The sequence below is a fragment of the Ursus maritimus genome, unplaced genomic scaffold (assembly GCF_017311325.1).
Source record: "Ursus maritimus isolate PB19 unplaced genomic scaffold, ASM1731132v1 scaffold_30, whole genome shotgun sequence".
NCBI lineage: Eukaryota > Metazoa > Chordata > Mammalia > Carnivora > Ursidae > Ursus > Ursus maritimus.
In genome coordinates, this window is record NW_024425564.1 from 27,267,397 (window position 1) to 27,287,988 (window position 20,592).

Genomic DNA, 20,592 nt, shown 5'->3' on the forward strand with positions numbered 1-20,592 from the left:
TCAGACTTGCTCAATACACTACGAAAACCTCGGTGTCTTCTCGGTAAGCTGCACATATTGGCCAAGAGATAGGACTTTTTGTTGCTTGTGTTCTCACAAAGAAAGTCTCTTTTAAACACCACAGGTGAAAAAAAAAAAAAGTGCATGTGTATTAAACCACATACGCAGTGAAACGGCCGCCCTAAAAACTCCAACATGAGGATTTTCTGCACAGCCTGTGAAATGTTAACACGCCTAAGAGAGAAAGCAATGGCGGTGGGGTATCACCCCCTCCTCCAGTCAGCTGACACTTGCAGACCTTAAGAAACTTACCTTTGCATATAACTGTTGGGTTATTCTATTTCCTTTTAAACGACACTTCCCCGACCCACTGCCCATAAAATGTCAAGGACCCAGGTCCATATTTCTCAAGGATATAATGTTTGGGATCACTTCCTGCCCCCCACCCCTCCCCATCCCATCCCCCAGGCAGGACTTTTCTGGCTACCCTTCCTAAGACATTGTACTTCAGTCACTCGGGTTTTTGTTTCTTTTTACTCAGACCACAAATAACTTCATTTGTGCACTCAACTTCTCAGTTCACCTTGTAACAAGGGAAAAACACTACATATGCCTCCTATCGCAGCAAGACAGATGGACACACACAATATTCAGAAAAATAAATAAAAAGCTCATTTGCTTTGCAGAGCTCAAATGTCTACAGTGTCAAGTCCAAAGACCAAGGTACAGGTGTATTTACTGGCTCCTAGTCATGTATGGTCCAGGCGCAACCATCACAAAACAGGAACGTTATAACCATCCCGTCAAGAGGTTAAGTTACGTGATCACAAAGATACCTCATGCTCACGGATCACAAACCATGCGCTGGTACTCTCCTACTCCGTACACACATATTACCTCATTCCATTCCCACAGCAGCCCTAGAAGAAAGTTCTAATCTTATCTCCACCTTACTCATCACCAGACACAGAAAGCTAACAGGATTCCCCCGGACACAGTGGCCGCTCCAGATGCTAAATGCAGACAGGCTGCTTCCAGAACCCTGTGCTCTTAGCTCAGATGTCATGAAAATTATATGTTAATGTAAAAACTCAATCTTAGGTATAGAGGGGGAGCCCTTTATTTAAAGAAAGCTGGTGAATCAGTTTTCCACTGAACATTTTGGTAAAGCAAATATCTACCTCTTAACAAGTTAGCTGCAAATTGAGAACCTTCTATGTGAGGTGTGGTCACGGCAGACTGTGTGTCTCGCCAAGCAAGGAAATAGAACATGACTCAGGAACACCTGCCCAGAGACCACCCGACCCAGCAGTTCCCAAACCTGTGGGGCATCAGTAGGATTCCAAGGGACCATGAAAGGTTCATTTTGATTCAAGAGGTGGAGCCCCAAATCCTTTTTCTCTCTCTGTCTCTCTCTTTCCTTCAGCTCTCCAGGTGATTCTGTTGCCCAGCCAGGCTCGGGAACCTCTGAATAGAGTCCATTTCCACAGGTTCCAGAGGACCGCTCCCAAGGTAAATAGCAAGAGGGGATCTATTTCACAATCCCCTTGGGTTGCATATACCAGTGCTCCCAAGCCCTCTTGCCCCAGGTTCTGTCTAACTTCCATGTCTCCCAATTTCATGCAGGCAGGATCCTCTTGTCCTCTCTTCAATATAGAACCATGAGTCATCCACACCGCATACACCCTGTGTCTGCATGACTCTCCAGGCCAGAAAAATTTACTGTACGTGAGGCAATCAGGAAGTTGTAAAATCCCAACAGACACAAAGACACTCAAGATTCGACAAATACTGGTTGCCACTGAACAAACAGGCCTCTGTATCCCTATGCCTGGATCACTCTACAACAAAAACCTAAAACGCGAGAACCGTGACTTACGGTCACAGTTTGGCAGCGAAACGGTCTCATCGCGTTCAGGAAAAGGTGACAATGAGGACGACCAGGCTCGAGCCTGACACACCCACAGCCGATTGTCACCAAGTCAAACGCAGACTTCTTCACGAACCACTTTCTTCTAAATTAAACCAAAAAGAGAGACACTTCAAGCCAAGCTGTTAAAAACGCTCCTGGCAATTTCTCAATTTCCCTCCGAATGCAGTCTGCAAAGGCCGTCGCAGCGAACGGTCCACGATGCACGAAAGCGTGGGTACGAGGTGATTTTCCGGGTCAGACTTGATCCTCGGATGGAAACTAGACAAGCATAGCAAAACTCTCACCTGATATGTGAGGCACTTCCCTGTAGGGGCCGCGGAGGAGGAGACTGCCTTACAAGGACGACACACAAATCCGCAGCTTGGACGGACCACCCTGGTGACTTGCCGCACGGTGCTCCTGCAAGGGTGGGGGGAGGGGAGGTGCAGGAGAAGAGATCCAAAATGAAAACCAGGACAAACGGCATCCAAAAATGATTCCACCTTAAAGTGTCTATACACTGAAATCTTAACTTTAAGGACATCAAATTGTGCATTTTGTCTTATGAGAATTACAGATAACAGCCAGCTCAGAAGGCAGGCCTGGTATGAGTCAACAGGGCTCAGAGGGAGGCCCCCACACAAAAAGGTCATCCCTGCAATCAAATTAAGAGCTCGGCCTCCCCATTTGAGCCCGGGACTGCCATTCTTTTCTCTAATGATTCTAACGAATCATCTGATAAACACATGCTGGTCATCACAGGGACAGCAGGTGAAATGGGCATGGATCGAATAGTAATTGAGCCAAAGTCTAATTTGCACACGGCATGTACTCCTATCAACATGCAACCTGAGAAACAATCATAAAAGAAGCACAGTTATTAGCATACCAGTCGAATGGGATAGAAAAATGTATCAATTGCAGAAAAAATTGTGAAAGTATGCACATGTTCACTAGACTTTCCACTGGATTTTAGAAGTATTTCTTTTTTGAATGTACGTCTCCTTCATTTTCATTTTGCCACAATGCCCTGCCCATAGTTAAGTAAAAATCACCCACTGTGTAATGAATGAGTGAATGCGTGAATGGATGAACGAGAGAATGAATGAATCTTCCATATACCTTTCCATCAGGGAGCTTGGGGCTTGTAGTAGTTTTTGTGAGGTAAAGACCTATGCACAGAAATGGAAGAAGCTGAGGACTTGATCTGCTAACAGAGTTTTCAGCCCTATTAAAATAATATTTTTAAATATTGCTCATTCCCAACTGCCCACATGAACTAGAAAGAATGAGAAGCACAGTTACAAACTAACCCCCAAACTAGTCATTGCTGGGCCGACTTCCGTCTTTGATTACTGGAGCTGATCTGCATATTTGTTTGGGCTGATTTTAAATTTAGTTTGGGTTTCCTAAGCCCACGCCAGGTAACAGTAGGAAGGAGGAGGCCCAGGATTATATTGGATGTCAGAAAGAAACTATTCTGGAGTTATGAATACGATCTCCAATGTGAATAATCTGTAAACAGGTAAGTGAGCCAATTATCCCTGGGTACATGGCAACACATCTCGGTAGTATGATTATTTTCATCCATACACACTCACTATTTTTAAGAGCACAGCCCAGCTGGAAATGAAAATAATTTCAATCGTTTTCCAACACTTTTCAAAGTAATGAATAGTAGCCAAAGCATTCTTACTTCTAACGAATCCATTCACCAAGTATTTACTTAAGCATCTACTGCATGCCTGGGACTGATATGCAGAAGAAGTTAGTTTCCTAGTCCTTGGTTTCTCCACATGTCATCTCTGAGTACAGAGAAAGTAGGGAAGCTGTTCTAGACTATAAGGTCTTTGAAGTCCTTGGAAGTGTCGGCTAAGTCTCTCCCTCTGTAAAGAAGCTCGTTGAGTTACAAATGTAAATCATGGCCAAGTTAAAGAGAAGCTCCCAGAATTCTATTTGCCCTTACACAGTAGCTGTTGCCTTGTTTCTCTCTAGTAACTTCTCAAACGCAGCATCAACATACTGGATAATCACTTCTGAACAAGGTGCGGGTGCTGTGGATTTGCAGACAGCACTTGCTCCATGAGCTAACAGTTGAGTGTTTGCTGGTGTATCTCTGTGTGCACACAGTCCTATTTACATATCACCTGGCAGATAAGGTTTTATAGAGTCCAAATTACAGTGTCCTATTCTGCTGAAGTGCACAGAACAGTCAAACATGATGTAAATGCTGTAAAATATTAATTTACTCTCACACTGGTATGCCTACTTATTTCAAAAGTATTTGTGTTGCTATACCAGTTACAGTAATTAAGAGTTCACGTAACTCGCTGTTCCATCAGAGGGAAGAAATACGAGAACAAAAGCAAGGCAGAGTGGATTCACTGCAAAAACATACAAACAAAATACAAAAAAAAAACAAAAAACAAAAAAAAACCCACCAATAATAGCCTATAGAATGTTTTCTACAACATACACACTAAAAATAGAATACTTAATATTTTAAAAGCACAGAACTACATAATACAATTCCATTTATAGAGGAAGATTACTAAGATAGGTGGTCTAAATAATACTAATGTGATAGTAAAGAGGAAATAATAGATAAATAAATACAGGAGGTAATATAAATAATTTGGGGAGAGGGGGCCAAATGTAAGGACGCAATAAAAGACAATTTGCCATACATAGTGACAGAAGAATACATTTTCTTTGCATGTTAGAAGATAAATTGCTTATAGGTTAGCAGCTAAGACGATTATCACTAAAAACTTCGGCTAAATAACTCCCTCAAAATGTGTCATGCTCAAGAGCATCTAAGTGGAATGAAGAGTTCCTCTTAGCCTGAACCAAAACAGCATAATCAGGGCAACCTCTGCCCCCTTAAGTCTCAAATTCTGATTACACTACAATGAATTTTCTGAAAAGTCATTTTCAGGTAGCATACCATTTTTGCTTACATTATGGCAATTACCACTGCATTTTCATTACTCCACAAATGGTATGCATTAAAAGTTATAGAAAAATCAATGAAACGTTTCTGCTAACATCAAACATATCAAGGAAAATATAATGCTTGTCGCTTTTTTGTCTGTAACGGTTCTAAACGGGTTTCATTACATTCGGGATGGTAACACGCACTACAAACATTTATAGCACACTAGCCTGGAAAGTTCATATGTGTAAGAATTACAAAATACATCTCACTACACCGATAAAGACAAAAATACATAAATCGTGAAACAGGAAAAAGATTTTTAAAACTGTCTCCACAAATAGAGATGATTTACCTAAATCTTTTTTTATCACTCCTACAATTTTAAACATTTGTATATATATATATATTTTTCAAAACCTTGATCCAATTACAACTCTTTCAGTCAACATTTAAAAATATTCTCTAAAACAGCATTCAGTATGCTCATTATTATATCATCCCTTAAAGACACGTTGAATGAGTATTTTATTAAACGGAATTCAACGCAACTAAAATCTGAACAGTATAATTGAGGACTACAAAATTCATTCTTAAAAATGGGCAGTCCTGTATGGAATGCCCTGGGACAGAAATGATGATCTCTACCGAGATTTCTACAGTGTATTATTCTCAATGCTCTTACAAAATAGAGAGGGCCTGCTTCTGATAACCTTGGAAGTATCACCAGAACTACATCTGTTCTTTGAAGCAGTTTAAGCTTGTCCACGTCTAAATCTCTCACAGAAGACAATCATTCAGATTACTGAATAACTCTGAAAATAAAAAGCAACGGAAATCAAATTATTTATGTCCACCCTGAAAATGATGCCTACCCTGTCTCCCGTACTCTGTCACATTAATATACAAGTATTTCAGTGTTTCAGAGTCTAAACTACATGTTACCTGCTCACAGCTAGAGTTGAAAGAACTAACATTCACTCCTATACTAATTTTCAGGGTTTTAATAAAATATGTTTATCGACTAACTTCAAATAGGAAACAAAATGAACTGCTGTTACAACGTGTTAGTCATCAGAAACTGTCATTCAAGGTAAGTGCAAAAGTAAAATCCACTTGACATTTCAGAATGGAAAAAAAAAAGCATATTACACAAAAGGAATGTGAGTCCTTAAACTCTGTAATGACAACAAATACAGGAGTCATAGAAATGTGTTTACTAATGTTTTAATAATCTCTTAAGACTGGCCTTTCCCAGGACTCACAGACAATGAAATGTAAGGCCTTCTACAGGCACTTGACATAGAATCTGACAGCTAAAGAGTTTTTCTTGAATCTCTCTCTAAAAGTAAAAGACAATTCAGAAGCCCTGGAGTCTAGTTATAATATTCCCGACAAAGTATCACTTCTGTTAACCAAACCCTCTTAAAACGAAATCCAGAGAGGAAAATATTGACTTTCACAGTTCCCAATCAAGTACATTTTTCATACTTATTTTAGCATTCAAAAAATACACCTTCACGTTTTATTGCAAGAGATTTTCCGTATGTTGCAAAATATAATCCAGAACCTGCAAAGTGTGTACAACTTAAACTTCTGTGCCTTACTTCATATCCTGGCATCCCATCTATTTACGTCCTAGAGAAAAAAAAATCGCTTGTTTTAACCACAGAAGCACTTGATCTGAACAGGCCGCAATCAAGTTACCAACCGCATAAACTCAGTAAATGGTAGAAAGTCGTAAACCCCCTGTGGGGAATGAATCCCAGGCCCAGGGCAAAAAAAAAAAAAAAAGAGGATTTACCAATTTAGCTATGGGGCTATATAACTGAAAACTGAAAAATGGACTGGCAGGGTCACAACCAAATCAAGACATTATTATTCTCAATTACTTTCTCTTTCAAATATCAGGGTTATTAAAATACTCCCCCTCAGGTGGATCGCCTAGGCCACACAAAAGCTTCAGCAAGCAAAGCTACTTAATTTTCTTCCCTTTTTATTTTTTTGGCAACAGGATTATTTTTCTTTGCCTAGTGGACTTAATGAGGTGGCGTCCTAATGCAAAGAGGGGACTGATGCTCTCTAAATTATTAAATGCTCATAAAATTATATCTCCAAATACAGTGCAAGTTGCTTATTGTGTAAAAGCATCACCCACTGCCAGTCTACGAGCTCTAGGCCCCTATCACCTCTCACCTGAAAAAAACCCTGGAACTCACTACTAACAGATGGGAAGATTAAGGATGGCCAAGAAGTCCAAATGAAAAGTGTACCCATTCAGAATGGCCCCTCCAGTAAGTCCCATTTTTGGTTATTATAGCAGCTATGGTGAAATGTGATGATGGGGATATCCTATCCTAAATAGGATATCCTTCCTACAAACCCCTTCCACTGAGTCAACCCTGTAGAATCCCGGTCATTGGCTACTGACAACATAGGTTCTCAGGGCCCGGTGCTTTCCCACTTGAAGGGGTTAAGTATCCGCGAGGCCAAAGGCACCAGACTGCAAAAGAAATGTTGCTTTAGTAAGCTCTGAAAGGTTTCTAACAAGTACCAAATATTTGTTGATCTGTTCACAGTCGACATCAGCAGGACTGCCAGGCCCCTTTCACTGTGCTGGGAGAGGCATTTACATATCGCACCCAGCAAGAACAACTTGCTGGTCTCCGTTACAAAAGTTGAGTCGCTGCGAAGTCTCATTCCGTGTCTCCCGTCCAAAGGACTGAAAGAAGACACAACTGAGGGAGTGAAGCGTCTCCTCTGGCAGGCACAGCACAAATCCTGTGCTAAAACACTTGGAGGAGTCCAGGCACAAGACAAACCCACCTGAATGGACGAGGCACACTGTCTGTTGCCATGGCAGCCTGATCTAATTACAGGAGTGATCAGGGACCTGGAGTAAGTGCAGGGAAAACCTACACCACTGACACGTATCTACACGATGAGAAAGACAGGCAGCCAGGAGGTTCGGGGGAGCCCTTCACCCTCTGCGGTACACAGAGGGTGGCTCTCGAGCCCATTTGTCTGCGGAGCTGCTAAAATATTGACTGAGGCATGCACAGTTGGAGGACAATCAGAGGAGATTAAATGCCACAGCATTAGCTGTTATGGTGCAATCCCTTTCCAAGAGTTCATGTGCAGAATTTTCTGAACCTTCTCTTTGGTGGTTTCCTCAGGCTCAGGCTTCATTCCACCAAAAAGAAAAAAAAAAAAAAAAAAAAGCCCAAGCATCCAACTACAGATAAACTACAGGGTGGGCTAACAGGGGCTTCTAGGAACTACAAGGCTCCTGAGAAACCCAAACAGAAATGGCTTAGCTAACACTGTTGGAAAAGTAACTGGCTATGCCTAAAAATAACCATCAAGTAACTACCCACTGCTCTGTGCGATATGTACCGACAATGTTTAAATATTAAGAACAGCCTGCATTACAAAACACAAATGTCATTGAGATGTGACTACTCAATTGCCAAAGGAGAACTTATTTGCATATACACATTCCCGTGCATGCACGAAGGGATGTGCAGGGAGCATGCCACTCTAAGGCAGTAGTTTTTCTTCTGTGGGTGTAATAGGGTCTTCTAATTTTACTAATTGTATCCTGTGGATCTCGCAGGGAAGCTAAGAATCTCTTCGGGGACAGAACCAGTTTGGAGGAGTCCCTACTGCACAGCATACGGTAAACAAAATAAAAATAGCTTGCCGTTCTCGTTAGCCACATCGCGCATTATATAACCAGCTTCCGACTGGCTTTTTTTTTTTTTTTTTTTTTTTGCCCTTACTACTCTTCAGCAATTTCCCAATCTCCCGAAGTATTTATATTACCCTCTTATCTGCAGGATTATATACTAAGAAAGCAAAACAAAACAGAACAGCCACAGGGTTGAACCGAACCCCACGGTCCTTGGAAACTGATTTTTTTGTTGTTGTTGTTTTCTGGCAAAATCTCCACCACCACCCTACTTCCACCCCCCACTAAGGTCCTTGCTCAATCTCCCTAGAAAACCTGAATTGTTTCATCCCTTCCAGTCAGCCCCCTACGTGGTCTGAAATAAAATGAAAGCACAAGCCCCGGAGTTTAGGGAAGGCGGCCTGAGGGCGGGGGGCTGGGGAGGGGTCGGGGCGCCGCAGAGTCAGCCAAGTGGCCACCGAGGGGCCGCTCCCCACCGCGACGGCCCTCGCCGCCCCCCCCCCGCGCGCACACACACACACACACACACACACACACACACAAGCACTCACACACGCACGCACTCACTCACTCACACTCACGCCGCGCTCCGCCGCCGCCTCACCTCTCGCTCCGCCCGGCCGGCCCCTTCCCTGCCCCCTGCGGGACCGGCCTGCTCGCAGCGCTGGAACCACGTAGGAGGCGGCGGCGGCGGCCGCGGGAGTGGCGGAGTCTCCGGCCCGGCCCAGAGTGAACGAGCAGCGGGGCTCCAGGGCGCATCCCAATCCCCGCAGCGCCTCCTCCGCCGCCGCCGCCTCCTCCTTCCCCTCCTCCTGGCTTCATTCACCCTCCCAGCAGCCGCGCAGCCGCTCACTCCCGGCGCCGGCAGGGCAGCGCCCGCCGCCGCTCCTCCGCTCCTGCCGCGGGCGCTGGCTGGGGCGCCGGCCCGGGCTGGGGCGCTCGCGGGCTCCCGGCTCCGGGCGGCGGCGGCTGCTGCTGCACATGATCAGGAAGCGGCCGCACCAACAGGGCGGCGGTGGCGGCGGCGGCAGCAGGGCCGCCACCGCCGCTCCAGCCGCGCTCCCGGCACCCGCACGTCGGCTCCCTCCGCGCCCACCCCTCCGCGCCCCCCGCGCTCCCACCGCCCGGCCGCGCGCAAAGTCCCGGCCCGCAGCCGCACACCCGGCGAGGCCGGCCTCGGCGGGGAGACCCCCGCCCCGGGCTCCGAGGCCGGGCGGCCACCGGCGGGGAAGCCCAGCCCTCCTCCAGACCCACTCGCTCCAACGCCCTCCTGGGGGAGAGAGCTGAGGAGGGGGCGGCGGGAGGAGAGGGCAGCGCGACCCCCGGCCGCGGCCGCCGCCGCCGCCTACCCCTACGCCACCTCGAGGGAGGGGGACACAGCTCTCTGCACTCGCCGCCGGACCGGCAGCCGCCGGAGCGGGGCGCCGCCGCCGCTCTCCCCGCCCGCGCCCGCACCCCCAGCCCGGGCGCGCCCCCTCGCCTGGCGGGCGCCCACCGGCCCGGCAGCCCCCTGCCGTCAGTCCCTGCGCCCCGAGCGGGGGTGTCGGCCCGGGAGGCTGGAGCTGGAGAAGGTTGTATGTACACACACACACACACACACACACACACACACCACAACACGACGCGTCGATTTCCTTCGCTCCTCTTCCAGCTGTTTTCTGTGCCGGCGACTGGGGTTTGGGGTTTGTTTGCTGGTTGTTGCTTTTGCCCCTCTCTGGAGAGCGGGGGTAGGGGCAAATTTTAATCTAAATAAGGGGCGAAGGGGATGGGGGAGGGGGAAGAGAGAATCAGAGGAGAAAAAAATAGCCACTTACTGTAAAGTGTAAATGGATCTGGGGTTGCGTGGGGAAGGGGGGGCAGAGGGAGAGAAACAGTGTCTTGCGGCTGCTGTAGCGCTGGCGGCTGCTCCACGGGGCTTGTTTTGGATCCCCCTGCAGTGAAACAGGTCCTGTACGGCTCCGCCACTGTAGTAGAAATGATGTCTGCGGTATACTCTGCTCTCTCCTCCTCCTCCTCCTCCTCCCCGTCCTCCTCCTCCTCCTCGTCCTCCTCCTCCTCCTCCTCGTCCTCCTCCTCCTCCTACCCCCCCTGCTCCCCTCCCCTCCCTCCTCCCTCCGCCCGCCCGCCCTCCCTCCCTCGCGCTCTCTCGCGCTCGCTCGCTCGCTCCAGTATGTAAATGTGTAATAGAAGCCAAATATGGAGCAGTTGGCTGCTGCCGCCGCAGCTCAAGGATCCGACTTGGGGGTGGGGGGGCACCCTCTGGCGGGCGGCGGGGCGAGCCGCTCGGAGGACCGCGAGCGCACTGCGCGGCGGCCGGCCGGCCGGCGCCCTTAACCCTTGGCTGCGCGCTGCGCGGGCTCGGCGGCCCCCGGGGAGGCGGCGCGTGGCCCGAGACCCGCTCGGGAGCGGGGGGCGGGGGGTGCGACTCCGGCCGGAGGGGACGCTTCTTCCAGGTTTGGGAAAGGGGCGGGGAGCTAAAACGATGAGGTAATTTTAGCGGTGACCGGTCGGTCCTCGCGCGCCTCCCCGGGTCCCTGCACCTACTTGGAGGGGACAGAGCGACAGCGGGGTGCAACTCAGGGCGCCCCGGAGGACTCTCCGAGGGGTGTCGGGCTTCAGCTCGCAGCCAGCGAAATAACCCCCCGGGAGAGGGGGGGGCAAGTGTGATCCCGACGTGCCCTTCGTCCCGGGCGCGCCGAGAATCGTCTAAGCGGGCTGACTCGGATCCTCGTGCACGTTAACCCTCAAACCGGTTTCGTTCCGGAACCAGGACCACGGGGCCGCGGGGATTGCCTCTGCGTACAACTCAGCAAAGTTTGAAGGGTCCCCGCGACTGCATATGCACCGTCACCTTTCCTGCCTGGGAAAGCGGGTGCCCTCCCCGCCCCCCCCCCCTTTCGCTTTCTGCAGGTCTGGAAATCTGCTTTGGGTACTGAAGTACCCAGCCGCAGCCTTGGAAGACGACCCGCGCACTCCTCTCGCAGTTGATTCGGGATCATTAATTTAATCGGAAATGAGGTAACCAGTGCAGGAGATACAAAAAGCAAACCGAGCATCAAATGGCAATTCTCGTGAATCCACGCTGAGGAACTTCCTCTGCGCTCAGTTCTGAAGCGCGGTTCTCCACTGCCCACCACCCCGCCCCCTCCGCGGCTCCCACCGCCAGGTGTTAGCTCGGTGGGAAGGAATCTTCTGTGGAGGGGGGTGCACCTTGCCAACAGGTGTGGCACCTGGCGAAAAGCGAAGGCACATCCATGGTGAAGGGAGAGCTCAGTGCAGCGTTCTCCTTGCTGCAGATAATTCTGGAAGACCAGTAGGGGTCGGGGCAGCATTTGACCTCTTTCAGGTGCTTAGAACCAAGTGTTCCACGTAAGTTTCTCTCTGGAAGCCACCACTATTGACTGTAAGCTGTATTTGAGAAACCTTTGGCTGAGTTTACTTATGACCTAACGGTTAGTCACCGACTGAAGCAGGATACAGAATCACCAAGAGAAATGTGTCAGCTTTTAAACAACTGTATTGTAGAGCCAACGTGCTACAGAAATAAAAATAAGCATACTAACAGCTAGGAAGGTGTAGAGCCCCGGAAATACTTTTTTTTTCTCACATTTGGAAATACCATGCACATATACATGGCTATTTAAATAAAACTACTACTGTTCACTCTTACTCGGTTCTACAACTTTTTTTTTTCTTTTTTCATTTAAAACGCAATGATTGCTACAGTTTAAACCCCAGGTTGGTCTAAAGTGACATTGTCGGTCTCATTACAGCCTCTAGCGGACAGTTGAAATCAGTTTCCTGAAAAGGCTCTTCTGGCGTTTTGTTGTTGACGAGCATTATCAAGGTGAAGGCTAATATCTCAGAACGGAGCGGGGGGCTGGCTCCTCCCCCTGCTCGGCCGACTCCAGCTCCCGAAAGGATCAGAAGCAGTCGGTTCGGCACCAAAAAGACATATGGTTTGTGCTACGGGCATTATAATCGCTGACCTGTGACTAAACAGAGCTTCTGCTATTCATTTCCGTTTCGGACAGCTTTCATAAAAACTAACTTCATCTAAAATATTTTTTGTAACAGAAAATATTGGTTGCCATGTTTTGGGCTTAACGGAGATGTTTTTCTTCTGCAGACTGCCCAATCCACCTCCACTCTATTTTTAGACATTTTTACATTGAGAGAATTTTCAGCCAAATACAGCTAATATTTTAATTATTACACTGACATAGGCAGTTAATTTAAGTTATTTTAACAACCTTATACAAATTAAAACACATAATTCAGATTAGAGTGAGTCAATTAATTTAAATGTTCCCTTAAGGAAGCTGACTATGTATATTACCCAAACAGTAAAAACAATTAATAAGAAATGTGTCATTTACTTTCTTAGGCATTAAGATTAAAGCCATAAAGTGCCATTAAAGTCTGTAACTATTCCTTCCCGCAATTTGCCACGTAAACAGTATTCTCCTGATAGAGTTTCATTACCTTTAGTACTGAGATGTTTTATTTTCAGATGGCAAAATATTAAATGTACAAATAACTGACACTCGTTCTTTAAAAACAAAGCTTTCTCATGCAGATAAAAACTCAGTGGAAGGGCAGGGCTTTCAAGAAGCCAGTAGGCAAATATGTAGTACCAGGGTCCTAGTCCTAAATCTGATATTGTATTCATACAAGCATAAGTCAAACTATAAAATTAAAGGAAATTGGGAGATAAGGCCTGCCTAGCCTTACTCCTAGTCTGTGTTCTGCATTGCTCAAACACCATGGAAAATCATTTTTTTATCCCTTATATCTACTTCATTGTTTTGATAGTATCTACTTTTGAGGGCTTAAAGTGGGCTATTGAGTATATATGATATCATATCATTATGTATTACATCTTGCTTCTCAAAGCCTTATCTTCAGAGCAGCAGCAGCAGCTGGGAGCTTTTTAGAAATTCAGAATGAGAGTTCCACCCCGGACCTACTCAATCACAATCTGCCTTTTAACCAGCACCCCTGGTGATTCTCAAGCGCTATAGTATGAAGAACGCTGTCCATACTACGGGGCACTGTCGAGGTGCATTTGCCCACAGATATAGAACTTAATTCTTCTATTTCTTCCTTTTTTATTCTCTCCGCCTTTAACTAATTGGCACTTTTTAATGAAGCACGGTTACATTTTATGCTTTGGTTGAATAGTACTGTATTTCAGACGAGCCCTGATTTCACGCGCAAAACCGCATCATCGTTGCCAAGTGGACGCTCTGAGGAATGTCCTGGGGTCTTGAATGTGAAGGTTTTCTTCACGGCAGCAGAGGGAGCACAAGAGTGCTTAATAAAACAAGCATACAAGCCCTCCAAATCGGAAGGGATTTTAAATTGTAGTCTATGTTTTCCCTGGAAGTAGCCTCTTTCTTACACAGTTCAAAAAAACAAAGCAAAAACAAGCAAACCCAAACATCTTACCAGGTTATAACAACTAAATAATTGAACAGATTACAAGTTAAGTAGATATACTTAGAGTTCTAGACTTTTTTTTTTTTTAAGCGGACTTAAAAGTCATACTCGGAGAGACCGCTTAGCTTTTCTCCAGTGGAAAATAAAGAAAACATCACCACTTCACAGTAGATGCAAGTCAAACCATGCTGTATGCCTTAAACTTACACGGCGATGTGCCAATTACTTCTCAGTAAAACTAGGGAAAAAAATAATGCAATAAGTAATAAGGTCACTCTAAAGGTATCTCCTGTTTATCTTAAAAACATTGGGGTCAGTCAGCCCAACACTACATCAGATAAATCAGGTTGATTTAGAGTCAAATATGTTGGCGAAAGAATGTGCATTTTTCACCATGTTTTACTTTCCCAGTATTTGGACGGGGTTATCCTTAACATTTGCAGTGGTGAGCATTTGCTTTTTGATGATATCTACATAGCATTTCACACTTTTCAGAGCTTTCCATTTAGCATCTTCGAACACTCCTGGGAGGTGAATAAGACATGAGAGAGCCAAGCCTCAAAAAAGTTTTGGAACCGGCTTGTGAGTTCATAGCATTGGGTCATTTAATTGCTGTAATAATCCATTGAGTTGTTCACAGTAAGGGAAGGCATAAACGTTAAAGATCCAGCAGCATGCCGTTTACAGTTTCAAAGGTTTCCCCAAGTTACTAGATAGTGAATATTTAATAAGTGAATATTTAAATAAGAAACTTAGGAACAGAGACTATGTCTTAATTCTCAAGCTGCTTTTTATGTATTTATCATTCATTTGCCAGCAGTCATGTATTGTACATCTACAATAACTAGGCCCTGAGAATACAGATGAGTGAGAAATCTCTGTCTGCAAGGAATTCCCACCAAAACAAACGTATCTTTTGGAACTGTCCATTTTTACCATGATGAACTGTAAAGACTCATTGTCGAATGAACCAGCACCTCCCCAAATCAGTATACTCATCAGAGGTAGGAACATGAGAATCCAATACTAGAATCATTGAAAATTTGGTGGGTAGGAGGCCAATTGTAGAACTCTGCGGCAAAATTTGACTTCCAAGCTAATATTAATATTTCAAGCTTGTAAAACAAACAAAATGTAAAGATACGCTGTGCCTTTTCTCTGAATGCCTTTCCTATCAAAAGAATCACAGGAGTAAATTGAAGTGGTAAACACTTGTTTATTTTTTTCGCCTTTTTAAAATTGTTTAAAAAAAAAGATTCCCTCCTACGTGAAAGAAGGATTTGCCAAGTTTCTGCCTGGAGCCATTTGTTATGGCTATGTAATAAATCCTGGAAAGTTTGAATTTTTAATGGAAACACTGACAGACCTTTAACCGTGCTATTATAGGGAGGGCGGTACCCTACATATGTCATTTTAAAATCTGAGCCAATCAGAGTGTCCTGGCAAAACAAATATATCTTCCTTAGATTGCACTCCCAAAGAAAGCTGGGGAGGCCAGAAAAGTAAAATAAACTAAAAACAAAAGGGCGAACTGCTCACACAATAACCTCTGAGGTCAGCTCACCACACCCAAGCTAAACTCCCTGGGCTCCGCGCATAGCAGAGACTCTTAAAAATCCTGAGTCATCTTTTTTGACCCTCCACCAAACTGTAACAAGACTGGCTTTGGGGCAATGCAAATGACATCACCAATAGCCAAGAGTGAAACGAAAGTTACTGTAGTCTACCAATAGTTCATAATTTAACAGTACACACATCAGGGCAATTTTAAATAAAAGTCTGTCTATGATTAGAAATCAAAACAAGTGCTCTAGGATAGGTCTACACTCTCCAGTGATGCCATTCAGCACTTGAACTGTGGTTAGTTCAAATGGACTTGCGTTGTAAGTATAAAATATACCTTGGGTTTAAAAAACTTAGTACGTACATGTACATAAACACACCTATGTATCAATGCTTTTATATTAATTAAATGTTGACATGAAAATATTCTGCATATGTTAGATTACATAAAATCTATTGTTAAAATTAATTTTGCATGTTTCTTTTACTTCTTAAAATGGTTTACTATGAAATTTTCGGTTACGCATGTGGAAGGGCTACGTATTATATTTCCGATGGACAGCACTGGTAGGGATAATGGGGCTGGAGAGGTAGAGGAATTAGTTCTAAGAACCCATAATTGGAGACTTAAGGATCCTGGCATGGCTCTCTGTAGGAGTATAGTAGATAACTCAATTATTTTCCACCTTCCAGAGGTTTCCCCCTTGCACTATATAACATGGACCTTCTCCCTGCTGAAAATGACCCCCGAGAGTGAGCCGAAATCTCACTGGTGAATCTAGTATTAGGGCCTGCGAAACAGAAATTTGTTAGGCTCATCTCTGGGCCTTTTTTGGGAGGATCTTAGGCACTTTGTCACCCTGGGAATCTGATAGAAAACTTAGGCTCTGTTTTAGAAAGTACAGCACTGTAGAGTTATTGCTGGCTTTGCTGCTCGTAGCTAAATGGTTTGGGGTTGATACCTTCTCGTGACAGCAGAGCATTGATAATGAAAATTATATAATCGCTGCTCAACTAGAAAACAAATCAAGGCCATCAAAAGGAAATCTATTTTTTAAGAAACACTTTCTAATATAGTCAGTACACGAGGGCATGTCAAAAGGAAATGAGATGATTTTTAGCCATGAGTATTTGTTTTGCAAGCAAGACCCAGATAAATTTCCATCAGTGTAACTGTGACCAAAGACTGAATGTAACGCAGTGACCTATGAAGGATCAGAATTCATGGTCTTCATCACCTGCAGAATACAGCTCTTGTAACATGAAAAGAAAACGAACGATTTTAGGCTCAGAATGAGTGAGTTGAACTTTGCTTGCTATTGGCTGGGAGCGTTTGGAAATCTATTAAAAGCATTTCATTAACAACTTGGCATTTTGTTTCCTCAAAAGAAATACATTTTCCAGATTAAAATCAAAGCCACCACTATTTGAACTCAAGGTAGTGGCGGTTGGCAGTTGACGGGTTGTACCTCTTAAGCTCAGGGTACCTTCCAAATAAGATCGGGGCAACAACAGGCTAAAAAAATAAACACCAAATTGTGATGGAAGTTCTTTGCTTTTCCAGCGTCATGACATTAAAATACACAACTATAAGCTCTTTCGCTTACTTTATTTTTCTTAAGTCAACGTTAGCCAAGAGAAGCTGACTCAAATGAGGGGGGTGGGAGAGAGTTTAAGGAAATTATTTTATGAGGAATTTACCAAGTTTACCCCCAAAAAGGCAGGGTTAGGGGAAAAAGCCTTGGCAAACGTCGCTTTGTGACCTAAATAACTGGAGTTCACGGAGGAAGCTGGCCGAGCGGGGATTTCAGGGAGGGCTGTCTGTGATTTGCAGAAAGAACCCTTTTCTGCCAGGCCCCTCCAAGTTTCACTGATGGCAAGCTTGGGGGGAGCTCTCAAGGCTGACGCCAGAAGATGCGGAGTTGCTTGGTGTCTATGGCACAGACGCCGAACAAAAGCTCGTGCCACAAGATGCCTTCTGACAGAGAGGAATAATAGGACTCAGACTTAAACTGTAAATTACAAACAATCCCTTTTTAAGTACAAAACGAAAGCACAGAATGGAAGACCCTGTCAGCCAGAGTGCGAGTAAATCAAGAAGAAGAAGACAAATTGTTCACTCATACCACTGCAGCCAGATTTTTATCCTGCTAACTGTACTGTCATCAGAGAGCTTTTTCCTCTTTGTCAGAAAGAGAAATTAACACGTTGCGATGCTAATAAATATGCCAGGCGTCTGAGGCATGCATCTCCTCTGAAAGCCAATCACCTTGCAGGATCGGTTTCCCAGCCCCTCCCCCTCCCCCTGGTTGAAAAGTTGTAGCTGAAATACCAATAGTAAGAACATGTGACCCCATCACTCCCAGAGCTAGCTTTTTTTTCCCCCTGCAGTCAATTTCATAATTACATCGCTCCGCCTCTCCACTCAGCACTTCCTTCCCCCTCACTGTCCTCTCTCCCCCACCCCCAGCAATGAATCATCGTGCATTTAAAAAGACTTAGATGACCCAGTGTGAACTTTACTGGCATCCTGTACATTCTTATGCCAAAAAAGGGGAGTCGCTCTATGACAGAATCCCTGGCCAGATCCTGATGCAGATGTCAGGGGCAACAAGCTAGGGTGCTTATCTGGGGAGATCAGTGAGGAGTTAATTTTCCTAGATCATGCTGGTGATTCAGAATTGCCTTTCTCAGTTCACCATCGGGTTTTTCAGAACCCAGTTCAGTCCTTGATGCAGAAAAGGAATATATCAGAGAAAAAATGTTGGCAGATCTCCTTATGCAATCAGGGCAGAGGAATTTATACCACATTCAGCCCTTTGATTTCTCCAGATCTGGCTGAGGGTGGGGTTTCCATATTTGTGCTTTGGCAAATGTGTCCAGCAATTAACTCCTCCCTCTATACGCTCCTCGTGTTCTTCCAGGTTATCAGGCGTGTCTGTGTGCATTTATTAAAACCAAAAACATTTCCCCCCTTCATTTTTTAATGCTGTTTCTGGGTAATGCAGATTGAGTCGACAATGGCAACGTTGCCTTTAAAGGCTTTTCACCCGGCTTGCAGAGGTAAAGAGTTTATCCCTGAAATAACAGTGCTTTTGCATGTGCTTTTCTGCCTGCATGGGAAGCCCTCCCCCACTCCCCGCACCCCTTCTTTGCATGGCAACTTATCCTCATACCCAGAGATCCTGCTCAAGCATCAACACTTCTGTGAAGTCTTTCCTGATGATCACAAGAGTCTGTGCTCTGCCCAATGTGTGAGTCAGAGAAGTGCTATTTTCTTATTCTTTTTATTTATACAATATTTTTTTAAAACTCTGACAGGAAAAAAAAAATCAGGGCCATCAGCACAGATGGAAAGAGTATCCTAAGTGAGAGCGTCTCTTATCAGAACACTTCCTGTTACTCCCCAAACCATCTGACCTCTGCTTATCATTTCAGCATGCAATCCTTTGCTTTTTGTTCATTATTCCACGTGGTGACTCGCCCCACGGGTCATTTCTTCATGCGAGTTCCCATTGCTTTCTGTTGAAGTTTGAATTGTATCCCCCCCAAAAAGATGCACTGAGGTCCTAAGCCCAGTATCTGTTGAGTGTGACTTTATTGGCAAATAGGGTCTTTGCAGATGTCGTTAGTTGAAATGAGATCTTCCTGGGTTAGGGTGGTCCCTAAATCCAATATGACTGCTGTCCTCTTAAGAAGAGGAGGAACACAGAGACACGGAGTGGACACAGAGAAGAAGGCCAAGCAAAGACAGAGGCAGAGAATGGTGTTACTCGGCCATAAGCCAAGGAAAGGCATGAATCGCCAGCGGCCACTGGAAGCCAGAAGAGAGGAAGGCTTCTTCCCTAGAGCACCAGGGGGAGCACGGCCCTGCTGACACCTTGAGGTCGGACATCCAGCTTCCAGAATTGTGAGAGAATAAATTTCTCTTGTTTCAAGCTACCCAGTATGTGGTCATTTGTTACAGCAGCCCGGGGAAACTGATACACCCTCTTTATGAGATCCGTGATTCCAGATCTGTTGTGTTCTTCTTTTCTCTTTATTTACCTATATGGTCTGATCTCTTTCCTCTATAGACACACGTAGGTAATCAGTTCTGGAGGTACGGTTGGTCTTTGACTTATGACAGTACCAATACACAAAAGGTCCGATGGAATAGGAAAGTTGTGAAGAGCGTTCCAGAACCACCCCCCATCATCCCAGAGAAGGCTAGCTTTTGGCCCTAGGCACAGAGGGGGCCCCCAGAGGTCTGAGCCTCAGCTCAAAAGTCCTCTACAGGCTTCCTCCACTCCCTCTGCTGGATTCCAGAAAGTACCAGCAGCATCCCTCTTCAGAAGTGGTATTTCAGTGTGTGGAATAGGCTGAGGAAAAAAGTCTACACAACTAAAATAATTGTTTGGCATTAAGTAAATACAACCAAAGCACTGCTTCCTGGTTGTTACTGTTTTTTCTTTTTTTTAACTGTTCATTTGAGTGTTGTCAAAGTGCTTATAAAAACCTCAGTCTTTCTGATTTACACTCCAGCCCAGAATCCTGAGGTATCTCAGCTCAAACTCACCATGGGATGTACACTACAGGCCTCCCATAGAAACCTCAGTAACGGTAACTCCAGCCTTCCAACGGTCTGGGTCAAAAAGCGTCTCGCCTCCTCTCTTTCTTTCATTGCACACATCCAATCTGCTCCCAAATTCAACTGGCTCTGCCTCCAAAAGATATCCAGAATCTGACCATATCTCCCCACTTGGACCGCCGTCGTCGAAGCTGAAGCACTACCAGTCTTCATCAGGATTATTGCACCAGTCTCCTGAATTGTCTCTCTGCTTCTGCCATTAGCAGCCTGCACCCCTGCTGGTCCTCTGCCTCAGGTGATGCCTCCACCCTGCTCAGAAGCATCCAATGACTCCAGTGCCCTTGGAGTCAAAGTCCTCGCATGGCCTACGAAGAACCCTCCCCCCCACGGTCAGGAGGCCCTCAATCTTTCAGATCCCACACCCTATCACTCTCTCCTTGCTCCCAGGGCTTCAGCCTCCCGGTTTTCTTTGCTGGTCC

The 20,592-nt window shown here is 45.4% G+C and overlaps 1 protein-coding gene across 4 annotated transcripts in view; it reads right to left on the reverse strand.

Annotated features, from left to right (window-relative positions):
• The window catches only part of ATXN1 (ataxin 1), a 389,590-nt gene extending 378,975 nt beyond the window's left edge, over positions 1–10,615 (reverse strand). For 3 of the 4 annotated variants that reach the window (XM_040645080.1, XM_040645078.1, XM_040645079.1), the window contains exons 1-2: positions 10,353–10,615; positions 2,218–2,332 (exon numbers count right to left, since the gene is read on the reverse strand). The gene's annotated coding sequence lies outside the window, so the exon portion shown is untranslated. Of the gene's footprint in view, positions 1–2,217; positions 2,333–9,142; positions 9,434–10,352 lie in introns of those variants that run through there. The other variant, XM_040645081.1, reaches the window with a different exon arrangement.
• Between the last annotated feature and the right edge of the window lie 9,977 nt (positions 10,616–20,592).